The 24,741-nt window shown below is 46.4% G+C and overlaps 45 non-coding genes and 7 pseudogenes across 45 annotated transcripts; all 52 read right to left on the minus strand.

The window, feature by feature from the left end:
• Positions 1-207: 207 nt before the first annotated feature.
• On the minus strand, positions 208-326 carry LOC148794164 (5S ribosomal RNA). The gene has a single exon (XR_016069509.1). It is a non-coding gene; the product is annotated as a 5S ribosomal RNA (ribosomal RNA).
• Positions 327-681: 355 nt separating this feature from the next.
• LOC148794165 (5S ribosomal RNA) lies at positions 682-800 on the minus strand. Its single transcript, XR_016069597.1, has one exon. It is a non-coding gene; the product is annotated as a 5S ribosomal RNA (ribosomal RNA).
• Positions 801-1,154: 354 nt separating this feature from the next.
• LOC148794166 (5S ribosomal RNA) lies at positions 1,155-1,273 on the minus strand. The gene has a single exon (XR_016074879.1). It is a non-coding gene; the product is annotated as a 5S ribosomal RNA (ribosomal RNA).
• Positions 1,274-1,628: 355 nt separating this feature from the next.
• Positions 1,629-1,747, minus strand: LOC148794167 (5S ribosomal RNA). Its single transcript, XR_016075322.1, has one exon. It is a non-coding gene; the product is annotated as a 5S ribosomal RNA (ribosomal RNA).
• Positions 1,748-2,102: 355 nt separating this feature from the next.
• Positions 2,103-2,221, minus strand: LOC148794168 (5S ribosomal RNA). Its single transcript, XR_016070254.1, has one exon. It is a non-coding gene; the product is annotated as a 5S ribosomal RNA (ribosomal RNA).
• Positions 2,222-2,575: 354 nt separating this feature from the next.
• On the minus strand, positions 2,576-2,694 carry LOC148794169 (5S ribosomal RNA). Its single transcript, XR_016072180.1, has one exon. It is a non-coding gene; the product is annotated as a 5S ribosomal RNA (ribosomal RNA).
• Positions 2,695-3,049: 355 nt separating this feature from the next.
• On the minus strand, positions 3,050-3,168 carry LOC148794170 (5S ribosomal RNA; annotated as a pseudogene).
• A 355-nt stretch (positions 3,169-3,523) lies between these two features.
• On the minus strand, positions 3,524-3,642 carry LOC148794171 (5S ribosomal RNA). The gene has a single exon (XR_016068848.1). It is a non-coding gene; the product is annotated as a 5S ribosomal RNA (ribosomal RNA).
• A 354-nt stretch (positions 3,643-3,996) lies between these two features.
• On the minus strand, positions 3,997-4,115 carry LOC148794172 (5S ribosomal RNA). Its single transcript, XR_016072067.1, has one exon. It is a non-coding gene; the product is annotated as a 5S ribosomal RNA (ribosomal RNA).
• Positions 4,116-4,470: 355 nt separating this feature from the next.
• Positions 4,471-4,589, minus strand: LOC148794173 (5S ribosomal RNA). The gene has a single exon (XR_016069598.1). It is a non-coding gene; the product is annotated as a 5S ribosomal RNA (ribosomal RNA).
• Positions 4,590-4,943: 354 nt separating this feature from the next.
• Positions 4,944-5,062, minus strand: LOC148794174 (5S ribosomal RNA). Its single transcript, XR_016074880.1, has one exon. It is a non-coding gene; the product is annotated as a 5S ribosomal RNA (ribosomal RNA).
• Positions 5,063-5,417: 355 nt separating this feature from the next.
• On the minus strand, positions 5,418-5,536 carry LOC148794175 (5S ribosomal RNA). Its single transcript, XR_016070180.1, has one exon. It is a non-coding gene; the product is annotated as a 5S ribosomal RNA (ribosomal RNA).
• Positions 5,537-5,891: 355 nt separating this feature from the next.
• LOC148794176 (5S ribosomal RNA) lies at positions 5,892-6,010 on the minus strand. Its single transcript, XR_016069427.1, has one exon. It is a non-coding gene; the product is annotated as a 5S ribosomal RNA (ribosomal RNA).
• A 354-nt stretch (positions 6,011-6,364) lies between these two features.
• Positions 6,365-6,483, minus strand: LOC148794177 (5S ribosomal RNA). Its single transcript, XR_016072182.1, has one exon. It is a non-coding gene; the product is annotated as a 5S ribosomal RNA (ribosomal RNA).
• A 355-nt stretch (positions 6,484-6,838) lies between these two features.
• On the minus strand, positions 6,839-6,957 carry LOC148794178 (5S ribosomal RNA; annotated as a pseudogene).
• Positions 6,958-7,311: 354 nt separating this feature from the next.
• On the minus strand, positions 7,312-7,430 carry LOC148794179 (5S ribosomal RNA). Its single transcript, XR_016070824.1, has one exon. It is a non-coding gene; the product is annotated as a 5S ribosomal RNA (ribosomal RNA).
• A 354-nt stretch (positions 7,431-7,784) lies between these two features.
• LOC148794180 (5S ribosomal RNA) lies at positions 7,785-7,903 on the minus strand. The gene has a single exon (XR_016072574.1). It is a non-coding gene; the product is annotated as a 5S ribosomal RNA (ribosomal RNA).
• Positions 7,904-8,258: 355 nt separating this feature from the next.
• On the minus strand, positions 8,259-8,377 carry LOC148794181 (5S ribosomal RNA). The gene has a single exon (XR_016074664.1). It is a non-coding gene; the product is annotated as a 5S ribosomal RNA (ribosomal RNA).
• A 355-nt stretch (positions 8,378-8,732) lies between these two features.
• Positions 8,733-8,851, minus strand: LOC148794182 (5S ribosomal RNA). The gene has a single exon (XR_016069429.1). It is a non-coding gene; the product is annotated as a 5S ribosomal RNA (ribosomal RNA).
• A 354-nt stretch (positions 8,852-9,205) lies between these two features.
• Positions 9,206-9,324, minus strand: LOC148794183 (5S ribosomal RNA). Its single transcript, XR_016072183.1, has one exon. It is a non-coding gene; the product is annotated as a 5S ribosomal RNA (ribosomal RNA).
• Positions 9,325-9,679: 355 nt separating this feature from the next.
• On the minus strand, positions 9,680-9,798 carry LOC148794184 (5S ribosomal RNA; annotated as a pseudogene).
• Positions 9,799-10,152: 354 nt separating this feature from the next.
• LOC148794185 (5S ribosomal RNA) lies at positions 10,153-10,271 on the minus strand. The gene has a single exon (XR_016074625.1). It is a non-coding gene; the product is annotated as a 5S ribosomal RNA (ribosomal RNA).
• A 354-nt stretch (positions 10,272-10,625) lies between these two features.
• Positions 10,626-10,744, minus strand: LOC148794186 (5S ribosomal RNA). The gene has a single exon (XR_016073155.1). It is a non-coding gene; the product is annotated as a 5S ribosomal RNA (ribosomal RNA).
• Positions 10,745-11,099: 355 nt separating this feature from the next.
• LOC148794187 (5S ribosomal RNA) lies at positions 11,100-11,218 on the minus strand. Its single transcript, XR_016069406.1, has one exon. It is a non-coding gene; the product is annotated as a 5S ribosomal RNA (ribosomal RNA).
• A 355-nt stretch (positions 11,219-11,573) lies between these two features.
• LOC148794188 (5S ribosomal RNA) lies at positions 11,574-11,692 on the minus strand. The gene has a single exon (XR_016068850.1). It is a non-coding gene; the product is annotated as a 5S ribosomal RNA (ribosomal RNA).
• Positions 11,693-12,046: 354 nt separating this feature from the next.
• LOC148794189 (5S ribosomal RNA) lies at positions 12,047-12,165 on the minus strand. The gene has a single exon (XR_016075458.1). It is a non-coding gene; the product is annotated as a 5S ribosomal RNA (ribosomal RNA).
• A 355-nt stretch (positions 12,166-12,520) lies between these two features.
• LOC148794190 (5S ribosomal RNA) lies at positions 12,521-12,639 on the minus strand. Its single transcript, XR_016070681.1, has one exon. It is a non-coding gene; the product is annotated as a 5S ribosomal RNA (ribosomal RNA).
• Positions 12,640-12,993: 354 nt separating this feature from the next.
• LOC148794191 (5S ribosomal RNA) lies at positions 12,994-13,112 on the minus strand. The gene has a single exon (XR_016070826.1). It is a non-coding gene; the product is annotated as a 5S ribosomal RNA (ribosomal RNA).
• Positions 13,113-13,466: 354 nt separating this feature from the next.
• On the minus strand, positions 13,467-13,585 carry LOC148794192 (5S ribosomal RNA). The gene has a single exon (XR_016071749.1). It is a non-coding gene; the product is annotated as a 5S ribosomal RNA (ribosomal RNA).
• Positions 13,586-13,940: 355 nt separating this feature from the next.
• LOC148794193 (5S ribosomal RNA) lies at positions 13,941-14,059 on the minus strand. The gene has a single exon (XR_016074734.1). It is a non-coding gene; the product is annotated as a 5S ribosomal RNA (ribosomal RNA).
• Positions 14,060-14,414: 355 nt separating this feature from the next.
• LOC148794194 (5S ribosomal RNA) lies at positions 14,415-14,533 on the minus strand. Its single transcript, XR_016068851.1, has one exon. It is a non-coding gene; the product is annotated as a 5S ribosomal RNA (ribosomal RNA).
• Positions 14,534-14,887: 354 nt separating this feature from the next.
• Positions 14,888-15,006, minus strand: LOC148794195 (5S ribosomal RNA). Its single transcript, XR_016072184.1, has one exon. It is a non-coding gene; the product is annotated as a 5S ribosomal RNA (ribosomal RNA).
• Positions 15,007-15,361: 355 nt separating this feature from the next.
• LOC148794196 (5S ribosomal RNA) lies at positions 15,362-15,480 on the minus strand (annotated as a pseudogene).
• Positions 15,481-15,834: 354 nt separating this feature from the next.
• Positions 15,835-15,953, minus strand: LOC148794197 (5S ribosomal RNA). Its single transcript, XR_016073190.1, has one exon. It is a non-coding gene; the product is annotated as a 5S ribosomal RNA (ribosomal RNA).
• Positions 15,954-16,307: 354 nt separating this feature from the next.
• On the minus strand, positions 16,308-16,426 carry LOC148794198 (5S ribosomal RNA). The gene has a single exon (XR_016069223.1). It is a non-coding gene; the product is annotated as a 5S ribosomal RNA (ribosomal RNA).
• Positions 16,427-16,780: 354 nt separating this feature from the next.
• On the minus strand, positions 16,781-16,899 carry LOC148794199 (5S ribosomal RNA). The gene has a single exon (XR_016071498.1). It is a non-coding gene; the product is annotated as a 5S ribosomal RNA (ribosomal RNA).
• A 355-nt stretch (positions 16,900-17,254) lies between these two features.
• LOC148794200 (5S ribosomal RNA) lies at positions 17,255-17,373 on the minus strand. Its single transcript, XR_016074736.1, has one exon. It is a non-coding gene; the product is annotated as a 5S ribosomal RNA (ribosomal RNA).
• A 355-nt stretch (positions 17,374-17,728) lies between these two features.
• On the minus strand, positions 17,729-17,847 carry LOC148794201 (5S ribosomal RNA). Its single transcript, XR_016068852.1, has one exon. It is a non-coding gene; the product is annotated as a 5S ribosomal RNA (ribosomal RNA).
• Positions 17,848-18,201: 354 nt separating this feature from the next.
• On the minus strand, positions 18,202-18,320 carry LOC148794202 (5S ribosomal RNA). Its single transcript, XR_016072185.1, has one exon. It is a non-coding gene; the product is annotated as a 5S ribosomal RNA (ribosomal RNA).
• A 355-nt stretch (positions 18,321-18,675) lies between these two features.
• LOC148794203 (5S ribosomal RNA) lies at positions 18,676-18,794 on the minus strand (annotated as a pseudogene).
• A 354-nt stretch (positions 18,795-19,148) lies between these two features.
• Positions 19,149-19,267, minus strand: LOC148794204 (5S ribosomal RNA). The gene has a single exon (XR_016073192.1). It is a non-coding gene; the product is annotated as a 5S ribosomal RNA (ribosomal RNA).
• Positions 19,268-19,621: 354 nt separating this feature from the next.
• Positions 19,622-19,740, minus strand: LOC148794205 (5S ribosomal RNA). The gene has a single exon (XR_016069224.1). It is a non-coding gene; the product is annotated as a 5S ribosomal RNA (ribosomal RNA).
• A 354-nt stretch (positions 19,741-20,094) lies between these two features.
• On the minus strand, positions 20,095-20,213 carry LOC148794206 (5S ribosomal RNA). Its single transcript, XR_016074897.1, has one exon. It is a non-coding gene; the product is annotated as a 5S ribosomal RNA (ribosomal RNA).
• A 355-nt stretch (positions 20,214-20,568) lies between these two features.
• On the minus strand, positions 20,569-20,687 carry LOC148794207 (5S ribosomal RNA; annotated as a pseudogene).
• A 354-nt stretch (positions 20,688-21,041) lies between these two features.
• LOC148794208 (5S ribosomal RNA) lies at positions 21,042-21,160 on the minus strand. The gene has a single exon (XR_016070827.1). It is a non-coding gene; the product is annotated as a 5S ribosomal RNA (ribosomal RNA).
• Positions 21,161-21,514: 354 nt separating this feature from the next.
• Positions 21,515-21,633, minus strand: LOC148794209 (5S ribosomal RNA). The gene has a single exon (XR_016074788.1). It is a non-coding gene; the product is annotated as a 5S ribosomal RNA (ribosomal RNA).
• Positions 21,634-21,988: 355 nt separating this feature from the next.
• On the minus strand, positions 21,989-22,107 carry LOC148794210 (5S ribosomal RNA). The gene has a single exon (XR_016068768.1). It is a non-coding gene; the product is annotated as a 5S ribosomal RNA (ribosomal RNA).
• Positions 22,108-22,462: 355 nt separating this feature from the next.
• On the minus strand, positions 22,463-22,581 carry LOC148794211 (5S ribosomal RNA). Its single transcript, XR_016075709.1, has one exon. It is a non-coding gene; the product is annotated as a 5S ribosomal RNA (ribosomal RNA).
• Positions 22,582-22,935: 354 nt separating this feature from the next.
• On the minus strand, positions 22,936-23,054 carry LOC148794212 (5S ribosomal RNA). Its single transcript, XR_016072186.1, has one exon. It is a non-coding gene; the product is annotated as a 5S ribosomal RNA (ribosomal RNA).
• Positions 23,055-23,409: 355 nt separating this feature from the next.
• LOC148794213 (5S ribosomal RNA) lies at positions 23,410-23,528 on the minus strand (annotated as a pseudogene).
• A 354-nt stretch (positions 23,529-23,882) lies between these two features.
• Positions 23,883-24,001, minus strand: LOC148794214 (5S ribosomal RNA). The gene has a single exon (XR_016070828.1). It is a non-coding gene; the product is annotated as a 5S ribosomal RNA (ribosomal RNA).
• A 354-nt stretch (positions 24,002-24,355) lies between these two features.
• LOC148794215 (5S ribosomal RNA) lies at positions 24,356-24,474 on the minus strand. The gene has a single exon (XR_016073196.1). It is a non-coding gene; the product is annotated as a 5S ribosomal RNA (ribosomal RNA).
• Between the last annotated feature and the right edge of the window lie 267 nt (positions 24,475-24,741).

Raw genomic sequence — 24,741 nt, forward strand, 5'->3', positions numbered from 1 at the left:
CTGCCGCACCTCCGGATAGATGCAATACTATCGCGGGGCCCACAATGCATGACGAATGCCGAAAGCCCGGTTCTTGCATCGTTGCCATTCAGTAATGACGATCGTGCCGCAAATGGTCCGAGTATCCGACGCATTGTTTCCAGTTGTCTCCCAGAAACAACAAATGGAATTTGCAAATACAAATCAAAATAAATTATTAATAAAATTGGGGTGCAACACGAGGACTTCCCAGGAGGTCACCCATTCAAGTACTACTCTCGCCCAAGCACACTTAACTTCGGAGTTCTGATGGGATCCGGTGCATTTGTGCTGGTATGATCGCACCCGTTTAATTCATGCTCGCTTATATCTTTATGCACTATCTTGCTCCCCACCATTAATTGTTTTAGATTTGAAAAAACTGTGAATGCAGCCTTCCTCCCTTGGTAACCGTGCACAAGCTCCTACGTGAGCAGAGTGTTTGTTTTTCAGATCTGCCGCACCCCCGGATAGATGCAATACTATCGCGGGGCCCACAATGCACGACGAATGCCAAAAGCCCGGTTTTTGCACGGTTCCCATTCAGTAATGACAATCGTGCCGCAAATGGTCCGAGTATCCGACGCGTTGTTTGCGTTTGTCTCGCCGAAACGACAAATGGAATTTGCAAATACGATATCGAAATAAAATATTAATGAAATTGGGGTGCAACACGAGGACTTCCAGGGAGGTCACCCATCCTAGTACTACTCTCGCCCAAGCACACTTAACTTTGGAGTTCTGATGGGATCCGGTGCATTGGTGCTGGTATGATCGCACCCGTTTAATTCATGCTCGCTTAGATCTTTATGCACTATCTTGCTCCCCTCCATTAATTGTTTTAGATTTGAAATAAATGTGTATGCAACCTTCCTCCCTTGGTAACCGTGCACAAACTCCTACGTGAGCGGAGTGTTTGCTTTTCAGATCTGCCGCACCTCCGGATAGATGCAATACTATCGCGGGGCCCACAATGCATGACGAATGCCGAAAGCCCGGTTCTTGCATCGTTGCCATTCAGTAATGACGATCGTGCCGCAAATGGTCCGAGTATCCGACGCATTGTTTCCAGTTGTCTCCCAGAAACAAGAAATGGAATTTGCAAATACAAATCAAAATAAATTATTAATAAAATTGGGGTGCAACACGAGGACTTCCCAGGAGGTCACCCATTCAAGTACTACTCTCGCCCAAGCACACTTAACTTCGGAGTTCTGATGGGATCCGGTGCATTAGTGCTGCTATGATCGCACCCGTTTAATTCATGCTCGCTTATATCTTTATGCACTATCTTGCTCCCCACCATTAATTGTTTTAGATTTGAAAAAACTGTGTATGCAGCCTTCCTCCCTTGGTAACCGTGCACAAGCTCCTACGTGAGCAGAGTGTTTGTTTTTCAGATCTGCCGCACCCCCGGATAGATGCAATACTATCGCGGGGCCCACAATGCACGACGAATGCCAAAAGCCCGGTTTTTGCACGGTTCCCATTCAGTAATGACAATCGTGCCGCAAATGGTCCGAGTATCCGGCGCGTTGTTTGAGTTTGTATCGCCGAAACGACAAATGGAATTTGCAAATACGATATCGAAATAAAATATTAATAAAATTGGGGTGCAACACAAGGACTTCCCAGGAGGTCACCCATTCTAGTACTACTCTCGCCCCAGCACACTTAACTTCGGAGTCCTGATGGGATCCGGTGCATTAGTGCTGGTATGATCGCACCCGTTTAATTCATGCTCGCTTATATCTTTATGCACTATATTGCTCCCCTCCATTAATTGTTTTAGATTTGAAAAAACTGTGTATGCAGCCTTCCTCCCTTGGTAACCGTGCACAAGCTCCTACGTGAGCGGAGTGTTTGCTTTTCAGATCTGCCGCACCCCTGGATAGATGCAATACTATCGCGGGGCCCACAATGCACGACGAATGCCAAAAGCCCGGTTTTTGCACGGTTCCCATTCAGTAATGACGATCGTGCCGCAAATGGTCCAAGTATCCGGCGCGTTGCTTGCGTTTGTCTCGCCGAAACGACAAATGGAATTTGCAAATACGATATCGAAATAAAATATTAATAAAATTGAGGTGCAACACGAGGACTTCCCAGGAGGTCACCCATCCTAGTACTACGCTCGCCCAAGCACATTTACCTTCGGAGTTCTGATGGGATCCGGTGCATTAGTGCTGGTATGATCGCACTCGTTTAATTCATGCTCGCTTAGATCTTTATGCACTATCTTGCTCCCCTCCATTAATTGTTTTAGATTTGAAAAAAATGTGTATGCAGCCTTCCTCCCTTGGTAACCGTGCACAAGCTCCTACGTGAGCGGAGTGTTTGCTTTTCAGATCTGCCGCACCTCCGGATAGATGCAATACTATCGCGGGGCCCACAACGCATGACGAATGCCGAAAGCCCGGATCTTGCATCGTTGCCATTCAGTAATGACGATCGTGCCGCAAATGGTCCGAGTATCCGACGCATTGTTTCCAGTTGTCTCCCAGAAACAACAAATGGAATTTGCAAATACAAATCAAAATAAAATATTAATAAAATTGGGGTGCAACACGAGGATTTCCCAGGAGGTCACCCATTCTAGTACTACTCTCGCCCAAGCACACTTAACTTCGGAGTTCTGATGGGATCCGGTGCATTAGTGCTGGTATGATCACACCCGTTTAATTCATGCTCGCTTAGATCTTTATGCACTATCTTGCTCCCCTCCATTAATTGTTTTAGATTTGAAAAAACTATGTATGAAGCCTTCCTCCCTTGGTAACCGTGCACAATCTCCTACGTGAGCGGATTGTTTGCTTTTCAGATCTACCGCACCACCGGATAAATGCAATACTATCGTGGGGCCCACAATGCACGACGAATGCCGAATGCCTGGTTCCTGCATCGTTGCCATTCAGTAATGACGATCGTGACGCAAATGTTCCGAGTATCCGGCGCGTTGTTTGCGTTTGTCTCGCCGAAACGACAAATGGAATTTGCAAATACGATATCGAAATATAATATTAATAAAATTGGGGTGCAACACGAGGACTTCCAGGGAGGTCACCCATCCTAGTACTACTCTCGCCCAAGCACACTTAACTTTGGAGTTCTGATGGGATCCGGTGCATTGGTGCTGGAAAGATCGCACCCGTTTAATTCATGCTCGCTTAGATCTTTATGCACTATCTTGCTCCCCTCCATTAATCGTTTTAGATTTGAAAAAAATGTGTATGCAGCCTTCCTCCCTTGGTAACCGTGCACAAGCTCCTACGTGAGCGGAGTGTTTGCTTTTCAGATCTGCCGCACCCCTGGATAGATGCAATACTATCGCGGGGCCCACAATGCACGACGAATGCCAAAAGCCCGGTTTTTGCACGGTTCCCATTCAGTAATGACGATCGTGCCGCAAATGGTCCGAGTATCCGGCGCGTTGCTTGCGTTTGTCTCGCCGAAACGACAAATGGAATTTGCAAATACGATATCGAAATAAAATATTAATAAAATTGGGGTGCAACACGAGGACTTCCCAGGAGGTCACCCATCCTAGTACTACGCTCGCCCAAGCACACTTACCTTCGGAGTTCTGATGGGATCCGGTGCATTAGTGCTGGTATGATCGCACTCATTTAATTCATGCTCGTTTAGATCTTTATGCACTATCTTGCTCCCCTCCATTAATTGTTTTAGATTTGAAAAAAATGTGTATGCAGCCTTCCTCCCTTGGTAACCGTGCACAAGCTCCTACGTGAGCGGAGTGTTTGCTTTTCAGATCTGCCGCACCTCCGGATAGATGCAATACTATCGCGGGGCCCACAATGCATGACGAATGCCGAAAGCCCGGTTCTTGCATCGTTGCCATTCAGTAATGACGATCGTGCCGCAAATGGTCCGAGTATCCGACGCATTGTTTCCAGTTGTCTCCCAGAAACAACAAATGGAATTTGCAAATACAAATCAAAATAAATTATTAATAAAATTGGGGTGCAACACGAGGACTTCCCAGGAGGTCACCCATTCAAGTACTACTCTCGCCCAAGCACACTTAACTTCGGAGTTCTGATGGGATCCGGTGCATTAGTGCTGGTATGATTGCACCCGTTTAATTCATGCTCGCTTATATCTTTATGCACTATCTTGCTCCCCACCATTAATTGTTTTAGATTTGAAAAAACTGTGAATGCAGCCTTCCTCCCTTGGTAACCGTGCACAAGCTCCTACGTGAGCAGAGTGTTTGTTTTTCAGATCTGCCGCACCCCCGGATAGATGCAATACTATCGCGGGGCCCACAATGCACGACGAATGCCAAAAGCCCGGTTTTTGCACGGTTCCCATTCAGTAATGACAATCGTGCCGCAAATGGTCCGAGTATCCGACGCGTTGTTTGCGTTTGTCTCGCCGAATCGACAAATGGAATTTGCAAATACGATATCGAAATAAAATATTAATGATATTGGGGTGCAACACGAGGACTTCCAGGGAGGTCACCCATCCTAGTACTACTCTCGCCCAAGCACACTTAACTTTGGAGTTCTGATGGGATCCGGTGCATTGGTGCTGGTATGATCGCACCCGTTTAATTCATGCTCGCTTAGATCTTTATGCACTATCTTGCTCCCCTCCATTAATTGTTTTAGATTTGAAAAAAATGTGTATGCAACCTTCCTCCCTTGGTAACCGTGCACAAGCTCCTACGTGAGCGGAGTGTTTGCTTTTCAGATCTGCCGCACCTCCGGATAGATGCAATACTATCGCGGGGCCCACAATGCATGACGAATGCCGAAAGCCCGGTTCTTGCATCGTTGCCATTCAGTAATGACGATCGTGCCGCAAATGGTCCGAGTATCCGACGCATTGTTTCCAGTTGTCTCCCAGAAACAACAAATGGAATTTGCAAATACAAATCAAAATAAATTATTAATAAAATTGGGGTGCAACACGAGGACTTCCCAGGAGGTCACCCATTCAAGTACTACTCTCGCCCAAGCACACTTAACTTCGGAGTTCTGATGGGATCCGGTGCATTAGTGCTGCTATGATCGCACCCGTTTAATTCATGCTCGCTTATATCTTTATGCACTATCTTGCTCCCCACCATTAATTGTTTTAGATTTGAAAAAACTGTGTATGCAGCCTTCCTCCCTTGGTAACCGTGCACAAGCTCCTACGTGAGCAGAGTGTTTGTTTTTCAGATCTGCCGCACCCTCGGATAGATGCAATACTATCGCGGGGCCCACAATGCACGACGAATGCCAAAAGCCCGGTTTTTGCACGGTTCCCATTCAGTAATGACAATCGTGCCGCTAATGGTCCGAGTATCCGGCGCGTTGTTTGAGTTTGTATCGCCGAAACGACAAATGGAATTTGCAAATACGATATCGAAATAAAATATTAATAAAATTGGGGTGCAACACAAGGACTTCCCAGGAGGTCACCCATTCTAGTACTACTCTCGCCCCAGCACACTTAACTTCGGAGTCCTGATGGGATCCGGTGCATTAGGGCTGGTATGATCGCACCCGTTTAATTCATGCTCGCTTATATCTTTATGCACTATCTTGCTCCCCTCCATTAATTGTTTTAGATTTGAAAAAACTGTGTATGCAGCCTTCCTCCCTTGGTAACCGTGCACAAGCTCCTACGTGAGCGGAGTGTTTGCTTTTCAGATCTGCCGCACCCCTGGATAGATGCAATACTATCGCGGGGCCCACAATGCACGACGAATGCCAAAAGCCCGGTTTTTGCACGGTTCCCATTCAGTAATGACGATCGTGCCGCAAATGGTCCGAGTATCCGGCGCGTTGCTTGCGTTTGTCTCGCCGAAACGACAAATGGAATTTGCAAATACGATATCGAAATAAAATATTAATAAAATTGGGGTGCAACACGAGGACTTCCCAGGAGGTCACCCATCCTAGTACTACGCTCGCCCAAGCACATTTACCTTCGGAGTTCTGATGGGATCCGGTGCATTAGTGCTGGTATGATCGCACTCGTTTAATTCATGCTCGCTTAGATCTTTATGCACTATCTTGCTCCCCTCCATTAATTGTTTTAGATTTGAAAAAAATGTGTATGCAGCCTTCCTCCCTTGGTAACCGTGCACAAGCTCCTACGTGAGCGGAGTGTTTGCTTTTCAGATCTGCCGCACCTCCGGATAGATGCAATACTATCGCGGGGCCCACAACGCATGACGAATGCCGAAAGCCCGGATCTTGCATCGTTGCCATTCAGTAATGACGATCGTGCCGCAAATGGTCCGAGTATCCGACGCATTGTTTCCAGTTGTCTCCCAGAAACAACAAATGGAATTTGCAAATACAAATCAAAATAAAATATTAATAAAATTGGGGTGCAACACGAGGATTTCCCAGGAGGTCACCCATTCTAGTACTACTCTCGCCCAAGCACACTTAACTTCGGAGTTCTGATGGGATCCGGTGCATTAGTGCTGGTATGATCACACCCGTTTAATTCATGCTCGCTTAGATCTTTATGCACTATCTTGCTCCCCTCCATTAATTGTTTTAGATTTGAAAAAACTATGTATGAAGCCTTCCTCCCTTGGTAACCGTGCACAATCTCCTACGTGAGCGGATTGTTTGCTTTTCAGATCTGCCGCACCACCGGATAAATGCAATACTATCGTGGGGCCCACAATGCACGACGAATGCCGAATGCCTGGTTCCTGCATCGTTGCCATTCAGTAATGACGATCGTGACGCAAATGTTCCGAGTATCCGGCGCGTTGTTTGCGTTTGTCTCGCCGAAACGACAAATGGAATTTGCAAATACGATATCGAAATAAAATATTAATAAAATTGGGGTGCAACACGAGGACTTCCAGGGAGGTCACCCATCCTAGTACTACTCTCGCCCAAGCACACTTAACTTTGGAGTTCTGATGGGATCCGGTGCATTGGTGCTGGAAAGATCGCACCCGTTTAATTCATGCTCGCTTAGATCTTTATGCACTATCTTGCTCCCCTCCATTAATCGTTTTAGATTTGAAAAAAATGTGTATGCAGCCTTCCTCCCTTGGTAACCGTGCACAAGCTCCTACGTGAGCGGAGTGTTTGCTTTTCAGATCTGCTGCACCTCCGGATATATGCAATACTATCGCGGGGCCCACAATGCATGACGAATGCCGAAAGCACGGTTCTTGCATCGTTGCCATTCAGTAATGACGATCGTGCCGCAAATGGTCCGAGTATACGACGCATTGTTTCCAGTTGTCTCCCAGAAACAACAAATGGAATTTGCAAATACAAATCAAAATAAAAGATTAATAAAATTGGGGTGCAACACGAGGACTTCCCAGGAGGTCACCCATTCTAGTACTACTCTCGCCCAAGCACACTTAACTTCGGAGTTCTGATGGGATCCGGTGCAATTGTGCTGGTATGATCGCACCCGTTTAATTCATGCTCGCTTAGATCTTTATGCACTATCTTGCTCCCCTCCATTAATTGTTTTAGATTTGAAAAAAATGTGTATGCAACCTTCCTCCCTTGGTAACCGTGCACAAGCTCCTACGTGAGCGGAGTGTTTGCTTTTCAGATCTGCCGCACCTCCGGATAGATGCAATACTATAGCGGGGCCCACAATGCATGACGAATGCCGAAAGCCCGGTTCTTGCATCGTTGCCATTCTGTAATGACGATCGTGCCGCAAATGGTCCGAGTATCCGACGCATTGTTTCCAGTTGTCTCCCAGAAACAACAAATGGAATTTGCAAATACAAATCAAAATAAATTATTAATAAAATTGGGGTGCAACACGAGGACTTCCCAGGAGGTCACCCATTCAAGTACTACACTCGCCCAAGCACACTTAACTTCGGAGTTCTGATGGGATCCGGTGCATTAGTGCTGGTATGATCGCACCCGTTTAATTCATGCTCGCTTATATCTTTATGCACTATCTTGCTCCCCTCCATTAATTGTTTTAGATTTGAAAAAACTGTGTATGCAGCCTTCCTCCCTTGGTAACCGTGCACAAGCTCCTACGTGAGCAGAGTGTTTGTTTTTCAGATCTGCCGCACCCCCGGATAGATGCAATACTATCGCGGGGCCCACAATGCACGACGAATGCCAAAAGCCCGGTTTTTGCACGGTTCCCATTCAGTAATGACAATCGTGCCGCAAATGGTCCGAGTATCCGGCGCGTTGTTTGAGTTTGTATCGCCGAAACGACAAATGGAATTTGCAAATACGATATCGAAATAAAATATTAATAAAATTGGGGTGCAACACAAGGACTTCCCAGGAGGTCACCCATTCTAGTACTACTCTCGCCCAAGCACACTTAACTTCGGAGTCCTGATGGGATCCGGTGCATTAGTGCCGGTATGATCGCACCCGTTTAATTCATGCTCGCTTATATCTTTATGCACTATCTTGCTCCCCTCCATAAATTGTTTTAGATTTGAAAAAACTGTGTATGCAGCCTTCCTCCCTTGGTAACCGTGCACAAGCTCCTACGTGAGCGGAGTGTTTGCTTTTCAGATCTGCCGCACCCCTGGATAGATGCAATACTATCGCGGGGCCCACAATGCACGACGAATGCCAAAAGCCCGGTTTTTGCACGGTTCCCATTCAGTAATGACGATCGTGCCGCAAATGGTCCGAGTATCCGGCGCGTTGCTTGCGTTTGTCTCGCCGAAACGACAAATGGAATTTGCAAATACGATATCGAAATAAAATATTAATAAAATTGGGGTGCAACACGAGGACTTCCCAGGAGGTCACCCATCCTAGTACTACGCTCGCCCAAGCACATTTACCTTCGGAGTTCTGATGGGATCCGGTGCATTAGTGCTGGTATGATCGCACTCGTTTAATTCATGCTCGCTTAGATCTTTATGCACTATCTTGCTCCCCTCCATTAATTGTTTTAGATTTGAAAAAAATGTGTATGCAGCCTTCCTCCCTTGGTAACCGTGCACAAGCTCCTACGTGAGCGGAGTGTTTGCTTTTCAGATCTACCGCACCTCCGGATAGATGCAATACTATCGCGGGGCCCACAACGCATGACGAATGCCGAAAGCCCGGATCTTGCATCGTTGCCATTCAGTAATGACGATCGTGCCGCAAATGGTCCGAGTATCCGACGCATTGTTTCCAGTTGTCTCCCAGAAACAACAAATGGAATTTGCAAATACAAATCAAAATAAAATATTAATAAAATTGGGGTGCAACACGAGGATTTCCCAGGAGGTCACCCATTCTAGTACTACTCTCGCCCAAGCACACTTAACTTCGGAGTTCTGATGGGATCCGGTGCATTAGTGCTGGTATGATCACACCCGTTTAATTCATGCTCGCTTAGATCTTTATGCACTATCTTGCTCCCCTCCATTAATTGTTTTAGATTTGAAAAAACTATGTATGAAGCCTTCCTCCCTTGGTAACCGTGCACAATCTCCTACGTGAGCGGATTGTTTGCTTTTCAGATCTGCCGCACCACCGGATAAATGCAATACTATCGCGGGGCCCACAATGCACGACGAATGCCGAATGCCTGGTTCCTGCATCGTTGCCATTCAGTAATGACGATCGTGACGCAAATGTTCCGAGTATCCGGCGCGTTGTTTGCGTTTGTCTCGCCGAAACGACAAATGGAATTTGCAAATACGATATCGAAATAAAATATTAATAAAATTGGGGTGCAACACGAGGACTTCCAGGGAGGTCACCCATCCTAATACTACTCTCGCCCAAGCACACTTAACTTTGGAGTTCTGATGGGATCCGGTGCATTGGTGCTGGAATGATCGCACCCGTTTAATTCATGCTCGCTTAGATCTTTATGCACTATCTTGCTCCCCTCCATTAATTGTTTTAGATTTGAAAAAAATGTGTATGCAGCCTTCCTCCCTTGGTAACCGTGCACAAGCTCCTACGTGAGCGGAGTGTTTGCTTTTCAGATCTGCCGCACCTCCGGATATATGCAATACTATCGCGGGGCCCACAATGCATGACGAATGCCGAAAGCCCGGTTCTTGCATCGTTGCCATTCAGTAATGACGATCGTGCCGCAAATGGTCCGAGTATACGACGCATTGTTTCCAGTTGTCTCCCAGAAACAACAAATGGAATTTGCAAATACAAATCAAAATAAAATATTAATAAAATTGGGGTGCAACACGAGGACTTCCCAGGAGGTCACCCATTCTAGTACTACTCTCGCCCAAGCACACTTAACTTCAGAGTTCTGATGGAATCCGGTGCAATTGTGCTGGTATGATCGCACCCGTTTAATTCATGCTCGCTTAGATCTTTATGCACTATCTTGCTCCCCTCCATTAATTGTTTTAGATTTGAAAAAAATGTGTATGCAACCTTCCTCCCTTGGTAACCGTGCACAAGCTCCTACGTGAGCGGAGTGTTTGCTTTTCAGATCTGCCGCACCTCCGGATAGATGCAATACTATCGCGGGGCCCACAATGCATGACGAATGCCGAAAGCCCGGTTCTTGCATCGTTGCCATTCTGTAATGACGATCGTGCCGCAAATGGTCCGAGTATCCGACGCATTGTTTCCAGTTGTCTCCCAGAAACAACAAATGGAATTTGCAAATACAAATCAAAATAAATTATTAATAAAATTGGGGTGCAACACGAGGACTTCCCAGGAGGTCACCCATTCAAGTACAACTCTCGCCCAAGCACACTTAACTTCGGAGTTCTGATGGGATCCGGTGCATTAGTGCTGGTATGATCGCACCCGTTTAATTCATGCTCGCTTATATCTTTATGCACTATCTTGCTCCCCTCCATTAATTGTTTTAGATTTGAAAAAACTGTGTATGCAGCCTTCCTCCCTTGGTAACCGTGCACAAGCTCCTACGTGAGCAGAGTGTTTCTCTTTCAGATCTGCCGCACCCCCGGATAGATGCAATACTATCGCGGGGCCCACAATGCACGACGAATGCCAAAAGCCCGGTTTTTGCACGGTTCCCATTCAGTAATGACAATCGTGCCGCAAATGGTCCGAGTATCCGGCGCGTTGTTTGAGTTTGTATCGCCGAAACGACAAATGGAATTTGCAAATACGATATCGAAATAAAATATTAATAAAATTGGGGTGCAACACAAGGACTTCCCAGGAGGTCAGCCATTCTAGTACTACTCTCGCCCAAGCACACTTAACTTCGGAGTCCTGATGGGATCCGGTGCATTAGTGCTGGTATGATCGCACCCGTTTAATTCATGCTCGCTTATATATTTATGCACTATCTTGCTCCCCTCCATTAATTGTTTTAGATTTGAAAAAACTGTGTATGCAGCCTTCCTCCCTTGGTAACCGTGCACAAGCTCCTACGTGAGCGGAGTGTTTGCTTTTCAGATCTGCCGAACCCCTGGATAGATGCAATACTATCGCGGGGCCCACAATGCACGACGAATGCCAAAAGCCCGGTTTTTGCACGGTTCCCATTCAGTAATGACGATCGTGCCGCAAATGGTCCGAGTATCCGGCGCGTTGCTTGCGTTTGTCTCGCCGAAACGACAAATGGAATTTGCAAATACGATATCGAAATAAAATATTAATAAAATTGGGGTGCAACACGAGGACTTCCCAGGAGGTCACCCATCCTAGTACTACGCTCGCCCAAGCACACTTACCTTCGGAGTTCTGATGGGATCCGGTGCATTAGTGCTGGTATGATCGCACTCGTTTAATTCATGCTCGCTTAGATCTTTATGCACTATCTTGCTCCCCTCCATTAATTGTTTTAGATTTGAAAAAAATGTGTATGCAGCCTTCCTGCCTTGGTAACCGTGCACAAGCTCCTACGTGAGCGGAGTGTTTGCTTTTCAGATCTGCCGCACCTCCGGATAGATGCAATACTATCGCGGGGCCCACAACACATGACGAATGCCGAAAGCCCGGATCTTGCATCGTTGCCATTCAGTAATGACGATCGTGCCGCAAATGGTCCGAGTATCCGACGCATTGTTTCCAGTTGTCTCCCAGAAACAACAAATGGAATTTGCAAATACAAATCAAAATAAAATATTAATAAAATTGGGGTGCAACACGAGGATTTCCCAGGAGGTCACCCATTCTAGTACTACTCTCGCCCAAGCACACTTAACTTCGGAGTTCTGATGGGATCCGGTGCATTAGTGCTGTTATGATCACACCCGTTTAATTCATGCTCGCTTAGATCTTTATGCACTATCTTGCTCCCCTCCATTAATTGTTTTAGATTTGAAAAAACTATGTATGAAGCCTTCCTCCCTTGGTAACCGTGCACAATCTCCTACGTGAGCGGATTGTTTGCTTTTCAGATCTGCCGCACCACCGGATAAATGCAATACTATCGCGGGGCCCACAATGCACGACGAATGCCGAATGCCTGGTTCCTGCATCGTTGCCATTCAGTAATGACGATCGTGACGGAAATGTTCCGAGTATCCGGCGCGTTGTTTGCGTTTGTCTCGCCGAAACGACAAATGGAATTTGCAAATACGATATCGAAATAAAATATTAATAAAATTGGGGTGCAACACGAGGACTTCCAGGGAGGTCACCCATCCTAGTACTACTCTCGCCCAAGCACACTTAACTTTGGAGTTCTGATGGGATCCGGTGCATTGGTGCTGGAATGATCGCACCCGTTTAATTCATGCTCGCTTAGATCTTTATGCACTATCTTGCTCCCCTCCATTAATTGTTTCAGATTTGAAAAAAATGTGTATGCAGCCTTCCTCCCTTGGTAACCGTGCACAAGCTCCTACGTGAGCGGAGTGTTTGCTTTTCAGATCTGCCGCACCTCCGGATATATGCAATACTATCGCGGGGCCCACAATGCATGACGAATGCCGAAAGCCCGGTTCTTGCATCGTTGCCATTCAGTAATGACGATCGTGCCGCAAATGGTCCGAGTATACGACGCATTGTTTCCAGTTGTCTCCCAGAAACAACAAATGGAATTTGCAAATACAAATCAAAATAAAATATTAATAAAATTGGGGTGCAACACGAGGACTTCCCAGGAGGTCACCCATTCTAGTACTACTCTCGCCCAAGCACACTTAACTTCGGAGTTCTGATGGGATCCGGTGCAATTGTGCTGGTATGATCGCACCCGTTTAATTCATGCTCGCTTAGATCTTTATGCACTATCTTGCTCCCCTCCATTAATTGTTTTAGATTTGAAAAAAATGTGTATGCAACCTTCCTCCCTTGGTAACCGTGCACAAGCTCCTACGTGAGAGGAGTGTTTGCTTTTCAGATCTGCCGCACCTCCGGATAGATGCAATACTATCGCGGGGCCCACAATGCATGACGAATGCCGAAAGCCCGGTTCTTGCATCGTTGCCATTCTGTAATGACGATCGTGCTGCAAATGGTGTGAGTATCCGACGCATTGTTTCCAGTTGTCTCCCGGAAACAACAAATGGAATTTGCAAATACAAATCAAAATAAATTATTAATAAAATTGGGGTGCAACACGAGGACTTCCCAGGAGGTCACCCATTCAAGTACTACTCTCGCCCAAGCACACTTAACTTCGGAGTTCTGATGGGATCCGGTGCATTAGTGCTGGTATGATCGCACCCGTTTAATTCATGCTCGCTTATATCTTTATGCACTATCTTGCTCCCCTCCATTAATTGTTTTAGATTTGAAAAAACTGTGTATGCAGCCTTCCTCCCTTGGTAACCGTGCACAAGCTCCTACGTGAGCAGAGTGTTTGTTTTTCAGATCTGCCGCACCCCCGGATAGATGCAATACTATCGCGGGGCCCACAATGCACGACGAATGCCAAAAGCCCGGTTTTTGCACGGTTCCCATTCAGTAATGACAATCGTGCCGCAAATGGTCCGAGTATCCGGCGCGTTGTTTGAGTTTGTATCGCCGAAACGACAAATGGAATTTGCAAATACGATATCGAAATAAAATATTAATAAAATTGGGGTGCAACACAAGGACTTCCCAGGAGGTCACCCATTCTAGTACTACTCTCGCCCAAGCACACTTAACTTCGGAGTCCTGATGGGATCCGGTGCATTAGTGCTGGTATGATCGCACCCGTTTAATTCATGCTCGCTTATATCTTTATGCACTATCTTGCTCCCCTCCATTAATTGTTTTAGATTTGAAAAAACTGTGTATGCAGCCTTCCTCCCTTGGTAACCGTGCACAAGCTCCTACGTGAGCGGAGTGTTTGCTTTTCAGATCTGCCGCACCCCTGGATAGATGCAATACTATCGCGGGGCCCACAATGCACGACGAATGCCAAAAGCCTGGTTTTTGCACGGTTCCCATTCAGTAATGACGATCGTGCCGCAAATGGTCCGAGTATCCGGCGCGTTGCTTGCGTTTGTCTCGCCGAAACGACAAATGGAATTTGCAAATACGATATCGAAATAAAATATTAATAAAATTGGGGTGCAACACGAGGACTTCCCAGGAGGTCACCCATCCTAGTACTACGCTCGCCCAAGCACACTTACCTTCGGAGTTCTGATGGGATCCGGTGCATTAGTGCTGGTATGATCGCACTCGTTTAATTCATGCTCGCTTAGATCTTTATGCACTATCTTGCTCCCCTCCATTAATTGTTTTAGATTTGAAAAAAATGTGTATGCAGCCTTCCTCCCTTGGTAACCGTGCACAAGCTCCTACGTGAGCGGAGTGTTTGTTTTTCAGATCTGCCGCACCTCCGGATAGATGCAATACTATCGCGGGGCCCACAACGCATGACGAATGCCGAAAGCCCGGATCTTGCATCGTTGCCATTCAGTAATGACGATCGTGCCGCAAATGGTCCGAGTATCCGACGCATTGTTTCCAGTTGTCTCCCAGAAACAACAAATGGAATTTGCAAATACAAATCAAAATAAAATATTAATAAAATTGGGGTGCAACACGAGGATTTCCCAGGAGGTCACCCATTCTAGTACTACTCTCGCCCAAGCACACTTAACTTCGGAGTTCTGATGGGATCCGGTGCATTAGTGCTGGTATGATCACACCCGTTTAATTCATGCTCGCTTAGATCTTTATGCACTATCTTGCTCCCCTCCATTAATTGTTTTAGATTTGAAAAAACTGTGTATGCAGCCTTCCTCCCTTGGTAACCGTGCACAATCTCCTACGTGAGCGGATTGTTTGCTTTTCACACCCGCCGCACCACCGGATAAATGCAATACTATCGCGGGGCCCATAATGCACGACGAATGCCGAAAGCCTGGTTCCTGCATCGTTGCCATTCAGTAATGACGATCGTGACGCAAATGTTCCGAGTATCCGGCGCGTTGTTTGCGTTTGTCTCGCCGAAACGACAAATGGAATTTGCAAATACGATATCGAAATAAAATATTAATAAAATTGGGGTGCAACACGAGGACTTCCAGGGAGGTCACCCATCCTAGTACTACTCTCGCCCAAGCACACTTAACTTTGGAGTTCTGATGGGATCCGGTGCATTGGTGCTGGTACGATCGCACCCGTTTAATTCATGCTCGCTTAGATCTTTATGCACTATCTTGCTCCCCTCCATTAATTGTTTTAGATTTGAAAAAAATGTGTATGCAACCTTCCTCCCTTGGTAACCGTGCACAAGCTCCTACGTGAGCGGAGTGTTTGCTTTTCAGATCTGCCGCACCTCCGGATAGATGCAATACTATCGCGGGGCCCACAATGCATGACGAATGCCGAAAGCCCGGTTCTTGCATCGTTGCCATTCAGTAATGACGATCGTGCCGCAAATGGTCCGAGTATACGACGCATTGTTTCCAGTTGTCTCCCAGAAACAACAAATGGAATTTGCAAATACAAATCAAAATAAAATATTAATAAAATTGGGGTGCAACACGAGGACTTCCCAGGAGGTCACCCATTCTAGTACTACTCTCGCCTAAGCACACTTAACTTCGGAGTTCTGATGGGATCCGGTGCAATTGTGCTGGTATGATCGCACCCGTTTAATTCATGCTCGCTTAGATCTTTATGCACTATCTTGCTCCCCTCCATTAATTGTTTTAGATTTGAAAAAAATGTGTATGCAACCTTCCTCCCTTGGTCACCGTGCACAAGCTCCTACGTGAGCGGAGTGTTTGCTTTTCAGATCTGCCGCACCTCCGGATAGATGCAATACTATCGCGGGGCCCACAATGCACGACGAATGCCAAAAGCCCGGTTTTTGCACGGTTCCCATTCAGTAATGACGATCGTGCCGCAAATGGTCCGAGTATCCGGCGCGTTGCTTGCGTTTGTCTCGCCGAAACGACAAATGGAATTTGCAAATACAAATCAAAATAAAATATTAATAAAATTGGGGTGTAACACGAGGACTTCCCAGGAGGTCACCCATTATAGTACTACTCTCGCCCAAGCACACTTAACTTCGGAGTTCTGATGGGATCCGGTGCATTAGTGCTGGTATGATCGCACTCGTTTAATTCATGCTCGCTTAGATCTTTATGCACTACCTTGCTCCCCTCCATTAATTGTTTTAGATTTGAAAAAAATGTGTATGCAGCCTTCCTCCCTTGGTAACCGTGCACAAGCTCCTACGTGAGCGGAGTGTTTGCTTTTCAGATCTGCCGCACCTCCGGATAGATGCAATACTATCACGGGGCCCACAACGCATGACGAATGCCGAAAGCCCGGATCTTGCATCGTTGCCATTCAGTAATGACGATCGTGCCGCAAATGGTCCGAGTATCCGACGCATTGTTTCCAGATGTCTCCCAGAAACAACAAATGGAATTTGCAAATACAAATCAAAATAAAATATTAATAAAATTGGGGTGCAACACGAGGATTTCCCAGGAGGTCACCCATTCTAGTACTACTCTCGCCCAAGCACACTTAACTTCGGAGTTCTGATGGGATCCGGTGCATTAGTGCTGGTATGATCGCACCCGTTTAATTCATGCTCGCTTATATCTTTATGCACTATCTTGCTCCCCTCCATTAATTGTTTTAGATTTGAAAAAACTGTGTATGCAGCCTTCCTCCCTTGGTAACCGTGCACAAGCTCCTACGTGAGCAGAGTGTTTGTTTTTCAGATCTGCCGCACCCCCGGATAGATGCAATACTATCGCGGGGCCCACAATGCACGACGAATGCCAAAAGCCCGGTTTTTGCACGGTTCCCATTCAGTAATGACAATCGTGCCGCAAATGGTCCGAGTATCCGGCGCGTTGTTTGAGTTTGTATCGCCGAAACGACAAATGGAATTTGCAAATACGATATCGAAATAAAATATTAATAAAATTGGGGTGCAACACAAGGACTTCCCAGGAGGTCACCCATTCTAGTACTACTCTCGCCCAAGCACACTTAACTTCGGAGTCCTGATGGGATCCGGTGCATTAGTGCTGGTATGATCGCACCCGTTTAATTCATGCTCGCTTATATCTTTATGCACTATCTTGCTCCCCTCCATTAATTGTTTTAGATTTGAAAAAACTGTGTATGCAGCCTTCCTCCCTTGGTAACCGTGCACAAGCTCCTACGTGAGCGGAGTGTTTGCTTTTCAGATCTGCCGCACCCCTGGATAGATGCAATACTATCGCGGGGCCCACAATGCACGACGAATGCCAAAAGCCTGGTTTTTGCACGGTTCCCATTCAGTAATGACGATCGTGCCGCAAATGGTCCGAGTATCCGGCGCGTTGCTTGCGTTTGTCTCGCCGAAACGACAAATGGAATTTGCAAATACGATATCGAAATAAAATATTAATAAAATTGGGGTGCAACACGAGGACTTCCCAGGAGGTCACCCATCCTAGTACTACGCTCGCCCAAGCACACTTACCTTCGGAGTTCTGATGGGATCCGGTGCATTAGTGCTGGTATGATCGCACTCGTTTAATTCATGCTCGCTTAGATCTTTATGCACTATCTTGCTCCCCTCCATTAATTGTTTTAGATTTGAAAAAAATGTGTATGCAGCCTTCCTCCCTTGGTAACCGTGCACAAGCTCCTACGTGAGCGGAGTGTTTGTTTTTCAGATCTGCCGCACCTCCGGATAGATGCAATACTATCGCGGGGCCCACAACGCATGACGAATGCCGAAAGCCCGGATCTTGCATCGTTGCCATTCAGTAATGACGATCGTGCCGCAAATGGTCCGAGTATCCGACGCATTGTTTCCAGTTGTCTCCCAGAAACAACAAATGGAATTTGCAAATACAAATCAAAATAAAATATTAATAAAATTGGGGTGCAACACGAGGATTTCCCAGGAGGTCACCCATTCTAGTACTACTCTCGCCCAAGCACACTTAACTTCGGAGTTCTGATGGGATCCGGTGCATTAGTGCTGGTATGATCACACCCGTTTAATTCATGCTCGCTTAGATCTTTATGCACTATCTTGCTCCCCTCCATTAATTGTTTTAGATTTGAAAAAACTGTGTATGCAGCCTTCCTCCCTTGGTAACCGTGCACAATCTCCTACGTGAGCGGATTGTTTGCTTTTCACACCCGCCGCACCACCGGATAAATGCAATACTATCGCGGGGCCCACAATGCACGACGAATGCCGAAAGCCTGGTTCCTGCATCGTTGCCATTCAGTAATGACGATCGTGACGCAAATGTTCCGAGTATCCGGCGCGTTGTTTGCGTTTGTCTCGCCGAAACGACAAATGGAATTTGCAAATACGATATCGAAATAAAATATTAATAAAATTGGGGTGCAACACGAGGACTTCCAGGGAGGTCACCCATCCTAGTACTACTCTCGCCCAAGCACACTTAACTTTGGAGTTCTGATGGGATCCGGTGCATTGGTGCTGGTACGATCGCACCCGTTTAATTCATGCTCGCTTAGATCTTTATGCACTATCTTGCTCCCCTCCATTAATTGTTTTAGATTTGAAAAAAATGTGTATGCAACCTTCCTCCCTTGGTAACCGTGCACAAGCTCCTACGTGAGCGGAGTGTTTGCTTTTCAGATCTGCCGCACCTCCGGATAGATGCAATACTATCGCGGGGCCCACAATGCATGACGAATGCCGAAAGCCCGGTTCTTGCATCGTTGCCATTCAGTAAAGACGATCGTGCCGCAAATGGTCCGAGTATACGACGCATTGTTTCCAGTTGTCTCCCAGAAACAACAAATGGAATTTGCAAATACAAATCAAAATAAAATATTAATAAAATTGGGGTGCAACACGAGGACTTCCCAGGAGGTCACCCATTCTAGTACTACTCTCGCCTAAGCACACTTAACTTCGGAGTTCTGATGGGATCCGGTGCAATTGTGCTGGTATGATCGCACCCGTTTAATTCATGCTCGCTTAGATCTTTATGCACTATCTTGCTCCCCTCCATTAATTGTTTTAGATTTGAAAAAAATGTGTATGCAACCTTCCTCCCTTGGTAACCGTGCACAAGCTCCTACGTGAGCGGAGTGTTTGCTTTTCAGATCTGCCGCACCTCCGGATAGATGCAATACTATCGCGGGGCCCACAATGCACGACGAATGCCAAAAGCCCGGTTTTTGCACGGTTCCCATTCAGTAATGACGATCGTGCCGCAAATGGTCCGAGTATCCGGCGCGTTGCTTGCGTTTGTCTCGCCGAAACGACAAATGGAATTTGCAAATACAAATCAAAATAAAATATTAATAAAATTGGGGTGTAACACGAGGACTTCCCAGGAGGTCACCCATTATAGTACTACTCTCGCCCAAGCACACTTAACTTCGGAGTTCTGATGGGATCCGGTGCATTAGTGCTGGTATGATCGCACTCGTTTAATTCATGCTCGCTTAGATCTTTATGCACTATCTTGCTCCCCTCCATTAATTGTTTTAGATTTGAAAAAAATGTGTATGCAGCCTTCCTCCCTTGGTAACCGTGCACAAGCTCCTACGTGAGCGGAGTGTTTGCTTTTCAGATCTGCCGCACCTCCGGATAGATGCAATACTATCGCGGGGCCCACAACGCATGACGAATGCCGAAAGCCCGGATCTTGCATCGTTGCCATTCAGTAATGACGATCGTGCCGCAAATGGTCCGAGTATCCGACGCATTGTTTCCAGATGTCTCCCAGAAACAACAAATGGAATTTGCAAATACAAATCAAAATAAAATATTAATAAAATTGGGGTGCAACACGAGGATTTCCCAGGAGGTCACCCATTCTAGTACTACTCTCGCCCAAGCACACTTAACTTCGGAGTTCTGATGGGATCCGGTGCATTAGTGTTGGTATGATCACACCCGTTTAATTCATGCTCGCTTAGATCTTTATGCACTATCTTGCTCCCCTCCATTAATTGTTTTAGATTTGAAAAAACTATGTATGAAGCCTTCCTCCCTTGGTAACCGTGCACAATCTCCTACGTGAGCGGATTGTTTGCTTTTCAGATCTGCCGCACCACCGGATAAATGCAATACTATCGCGGGGCCCACAATGCACGACGAATGCCGAATGCCTGGTTCCTGCATCGTTGCCATTCAGTAATGACGATCGTGACGCAAATGTTCTGAGTATCCGGCGCGTTGTTTGCGTTTGTCTCGCCGAAACGACAAATGGAATTTGCAAATACGATATCGAAATAAAATATAAATAAAATTGGGGTGCAACACGAGGACTTCCAGGGAGGTCACACATCCTAGTACTACTCTCGCCCAAGCACACTTAACTTTGGAGTTCTGATGGGATCCGGTGCATTGGTGCTGGAATGATCGCACCCGTTTAATTCATGCTCGCTTAGATCATTATGCACTATCTTGCTCCCCTCCATTAATTGTTTTAGATTTGAAAAAAATGTGTATGCAGCCTTCCTCCCTTGGTAACCGTGCACAAGCTCCTACGTGAGCGGAGTGTTTGCTTTTCAGATCTACCGCACCTCCGGATATATGCAATACTATCGCGGGGCCCACAATGCATGACGAATGCCGAAAGCCCGGTTCTTGCATCGTTGCCATTCAGTAATGACGATCGTGCCGCAAATGGTCCGAGTATACGACGCATTGTTTCCAGTTGTCTCCCAGAAACAACAAATGGAATTTGCAAATACAAATCAAAATAAAATATTAATAAAATTGGGGTGCAACACGAGGACTTCCCAGGAGGTCACCCATTCTAGTACTACTCTCGCCCAAGCACACTTAACTTCGGAGTTCTGATGGGATCCGGTGCAATTGTGCTGGTATGATCGCACCCGTTTAATTCATGCTCGCTTAGATCTTTATGCACTATCTTGCTCCCCTCCATTAATTGTTTTAGATTTGAAAAAAATGTGTATGCAACCTTCCTCCCTTGGTAACCGTGCACAAGCTCCTACGTGAGCGGAGTGTTTGCTTTTCAGATCTGCCGCACCTCCGGATAGATGCAATACTATCGCGGGGCCCACAATGCATGACGAATGCCGAAAGCCCGGTTCTTGCATCGTTGCCATTCTGTAATGACGATCGTGCCGCAAATGGTCCGAGTATCCGACGCATTGTTTCCAGTTGTCTCCCAGAAACAACAAATGGAATTTGCAAATACAAATCAAAATAAATTATTAATAAAATTGGGGTGCAACACGAGGACTTCCCAGGAGGTCACCCATTCAAGTACTACTCTCGCCCAAGCAGACTTAACTTCGGAGTTCTGATGGGATCCGGTGCATTAGTGCTGGTATGATCGCACCCGTTTAATTCATGCTCGCTTATATCTTTATGCACTATCTTGCTCCCCTCCATTAATTGTTTTAGATTTGAAAAAACTGTGTATGCAGCCTTCCTCCCTTGGTAACCGTGCACAAGCTCCTACGTGAGTAGAGTGTTTGTTTTTCAGATCTGCCGCACCCCCGGATAGATGCAATACTATCGCGGGGCCCACAATGCACGACGAATGCCAAAAGCCCAGTTTTTGCACGGTTCCCATTCAGTAATGACAATCGTGCCGCAAATGGTCCGAGTATCCGGCGCGTTGTTTGAGTTTGTATCGCCGAAACGACAAATGGAATTTGCAAATACGATATCGAAATAAAATATTAATAAAATTGGGGTGCAACACAAGGACTTCCCAGGAGGTCACCCATTCTACTACTACTCTCGCCCAAGCACACTTAACTTCGGAGTCCTGATGGGATCCGGTGCATTAGTGCTGGTATGATCGCACCCGTTTAATTCATGCTCGCTTATATCTTTATGCACTATCTTGCTCCCCTCCATTAATTGTTTTAGATTTGAAAAAACTGTGTATGCAGCCTTCCTCCCTTGGTAACCGTGCACAAGCTCCTACGTGAGCGGAGTGTTTGCTTTTCAGATCTGCCGCACCCCTGGATAGATGCAATACTATCGCGGGGCCCACAATGCACGACGAATGCCAAAAGCCCGGTTTTTGCACGGTTCCCATTCAGTAATGACGATCGTGCCGCAAATGGTCCGAGTATCCGGCGCGTTGCTTGCGTTTGTCTCGCCGAAACGACAAATGGAATTTGCAAATACGATATCGAAATAAAATATTAATAAAATTGGGGTGCAACACGAGGACTTCCCAGGAGGTCACCCATCCTAGTACTACGCTCGCCCTAGCACACTTACCTTCGGAGTTCTGATGGGATCCGGTGCATTAGTGCTGGTATGATCGCACTCGTTTAATTCATGCTCGCTTAGATCTTTATGCACTATCTTGCTCCCCTCCATTAATTGTTTTAGATTTGAAAAAAATGTGTATGCAGCCTTCCTCCCTTGGTAACCGTGCACAAGCTCCTACGTGAGCGGAGTGTTTGCTTTTCAGATCTGCCGCACCTCCGGATAGATGCAATACTATCGCGGGGCCCACAACGCATGACGAATGCCGAAAGCCCGGATCTTGCATCGTTGCCATTCAGTAATGACGATCGTGCCGCAAATGGTCCGAGTATCCGACGCATTGTTTCCAGTTGTCTCCCAGAAACAACAAATGGAATTTGCAAATACAAATCAAAATAAAATATTAATAAAATTGGGGTGCAACACGAGGATTTCCCAGGAGGTCACCCATTCTAGTACTACTCTCGCCCAAGCACACTTAACTTCGGAGTTCTGATGGGATCCGGTGCATTAGTGCTGGTATGATCACACCCGTTTAATTCATGCTCGCTTAGATCTTTATGCACTATCTTGCTCCCCTCCATTAATTGTTTTAGATTTGAAAAAACTGTGTATGCAGCCTTCCTCCCTTGGTAACCGTGCACAATCTCCTACGTGAGCGGATTGTTTGCTTTTCACACCTGCCGCACCACCGGATAAATGCAATACTATCGCGGGGCCCACAATGCACGACGAATGCCGAAAGCCTGGTTCCCGCATCGTTGCCATTCAGTAATGACGATCGTGACGCAAATGTTCCGAGTATCCGGCGCGTTGTTTGCGTTTGTCTCGCCGAAACGACAAATGGAATTTGCAAATACGATATCGAAATAAAATATTAATAAAATTGGGGTGCAACACGAGGACTTCCAGGGAGGTCACCCATCCTAGTACTACTCTCGCCCAAGCACACTTAACTTTGGAGTTCTGATGGGATCCGGTGCATTGGTGCTGGTACGATCGCACCCGTTTAATTCATGCTCGCTTAGATATTTATGCACTATCTTGCTCCCCTCCATTAATTGTTTTAGATTTGAAAAAAATGTGTATGCAACCTTCCTCCCTTGGTAACCATGCACAAGCTCCTACGTGAGCGGAGTGTTTGCTTTTCAGATCTGCCCCACCTCCGGATAGATGCAATACTATCGCGGGGCCCACAATGCATGACGAATGCCGAAAGCCCGGTTCTTGCATCGTTGCCATTCAGTAATGACGATCGTGCCGCAAATGGTCCGAGTATACGACGCATTGTTTCCAGTTGTCTCCCAGAAACAACAAATGGAATTTGCAAATACAAATCAAAATAAAATATTAATAAAATTGGGGTGCAACACGAGGACTTCCCAGGAGGTCACCCATTCTAGTACTACTCTCGCCCAAGCACACTTAACTTCGGAGTTCTGATGGGATCCGGTGCAATTGTGCTGGTATGATCGCACCCGTTTAATTCAAGCTCGCTTAGATCTTTATGCACTATCTTGCTCCCCTCCATTAATTGTTTTAGATTTGAAAAAAATGTGTATGCAACCTTCCTCCCTTGGTAACCGTGCACAAGCTCCTACGTGAGCGGAGTGTTTGCTTTTCAGATCTGCCGCACCTCCGGATAGATGCAATACTATCGCGGGGCCCACAATGCACGACGAATGCCAAAAGCCCGGTTTTTGCACGGTTCCCATTCAGTAATGACGATCGTGCCGCAAATGGTCCGAGTATCCGGCGCGTTGCTTGCGTTTGTCTCGCCGAAACGACAAATGGAATTTGCAAATACAAATCAAAATAAAATATTAATAAAATTGGGGTGCAACACGAGGACTTCCCAGGAGGTCACCCATTCTAGTACTACTCTCGCCCAAGCACACTTAACTTCGGAGTTCTGATGGGATCCGGTGCATTAGTGCTGGTATGATCGCACTCGTTTAATTCATGCTCGCTTAGATCTTTATGCACTATCTTGCTCCCCTCCATTAATTGTTTTAGATTTGAAAAAAATGTGTATGCAGCCTTCCTCCCTTGGTAACCGTGCACAAGCTCCTACGTGAGCGGAGTGTTTGCTTTTCAGATCTGCCGCACCTCCGGATAGATGCAATACTATCGCGGGGCCCACAACGCATGACGAATGCCGAAAGCCCGGATCTTGCATCGTTGCCATTCAGTAATGACGATCGTGCCGCAAATGCTCCG

This window comes from Nelumbo nucifera, chromosome 4, assembly GCF_055504915.1.
Source record: "Nelumbo nucifera cultivar China Antique chromosome 4, China Antique-T2T, whole genome shotgun sequence".
In the NCBI taxonomy this organism is placed as follows: Eukaryota; Viridiplantae; Streptophyta; class Magnoliopsida; order Proteales; family Nelumbonaceae; genus Nelumbo; species Nelumbo nucifera.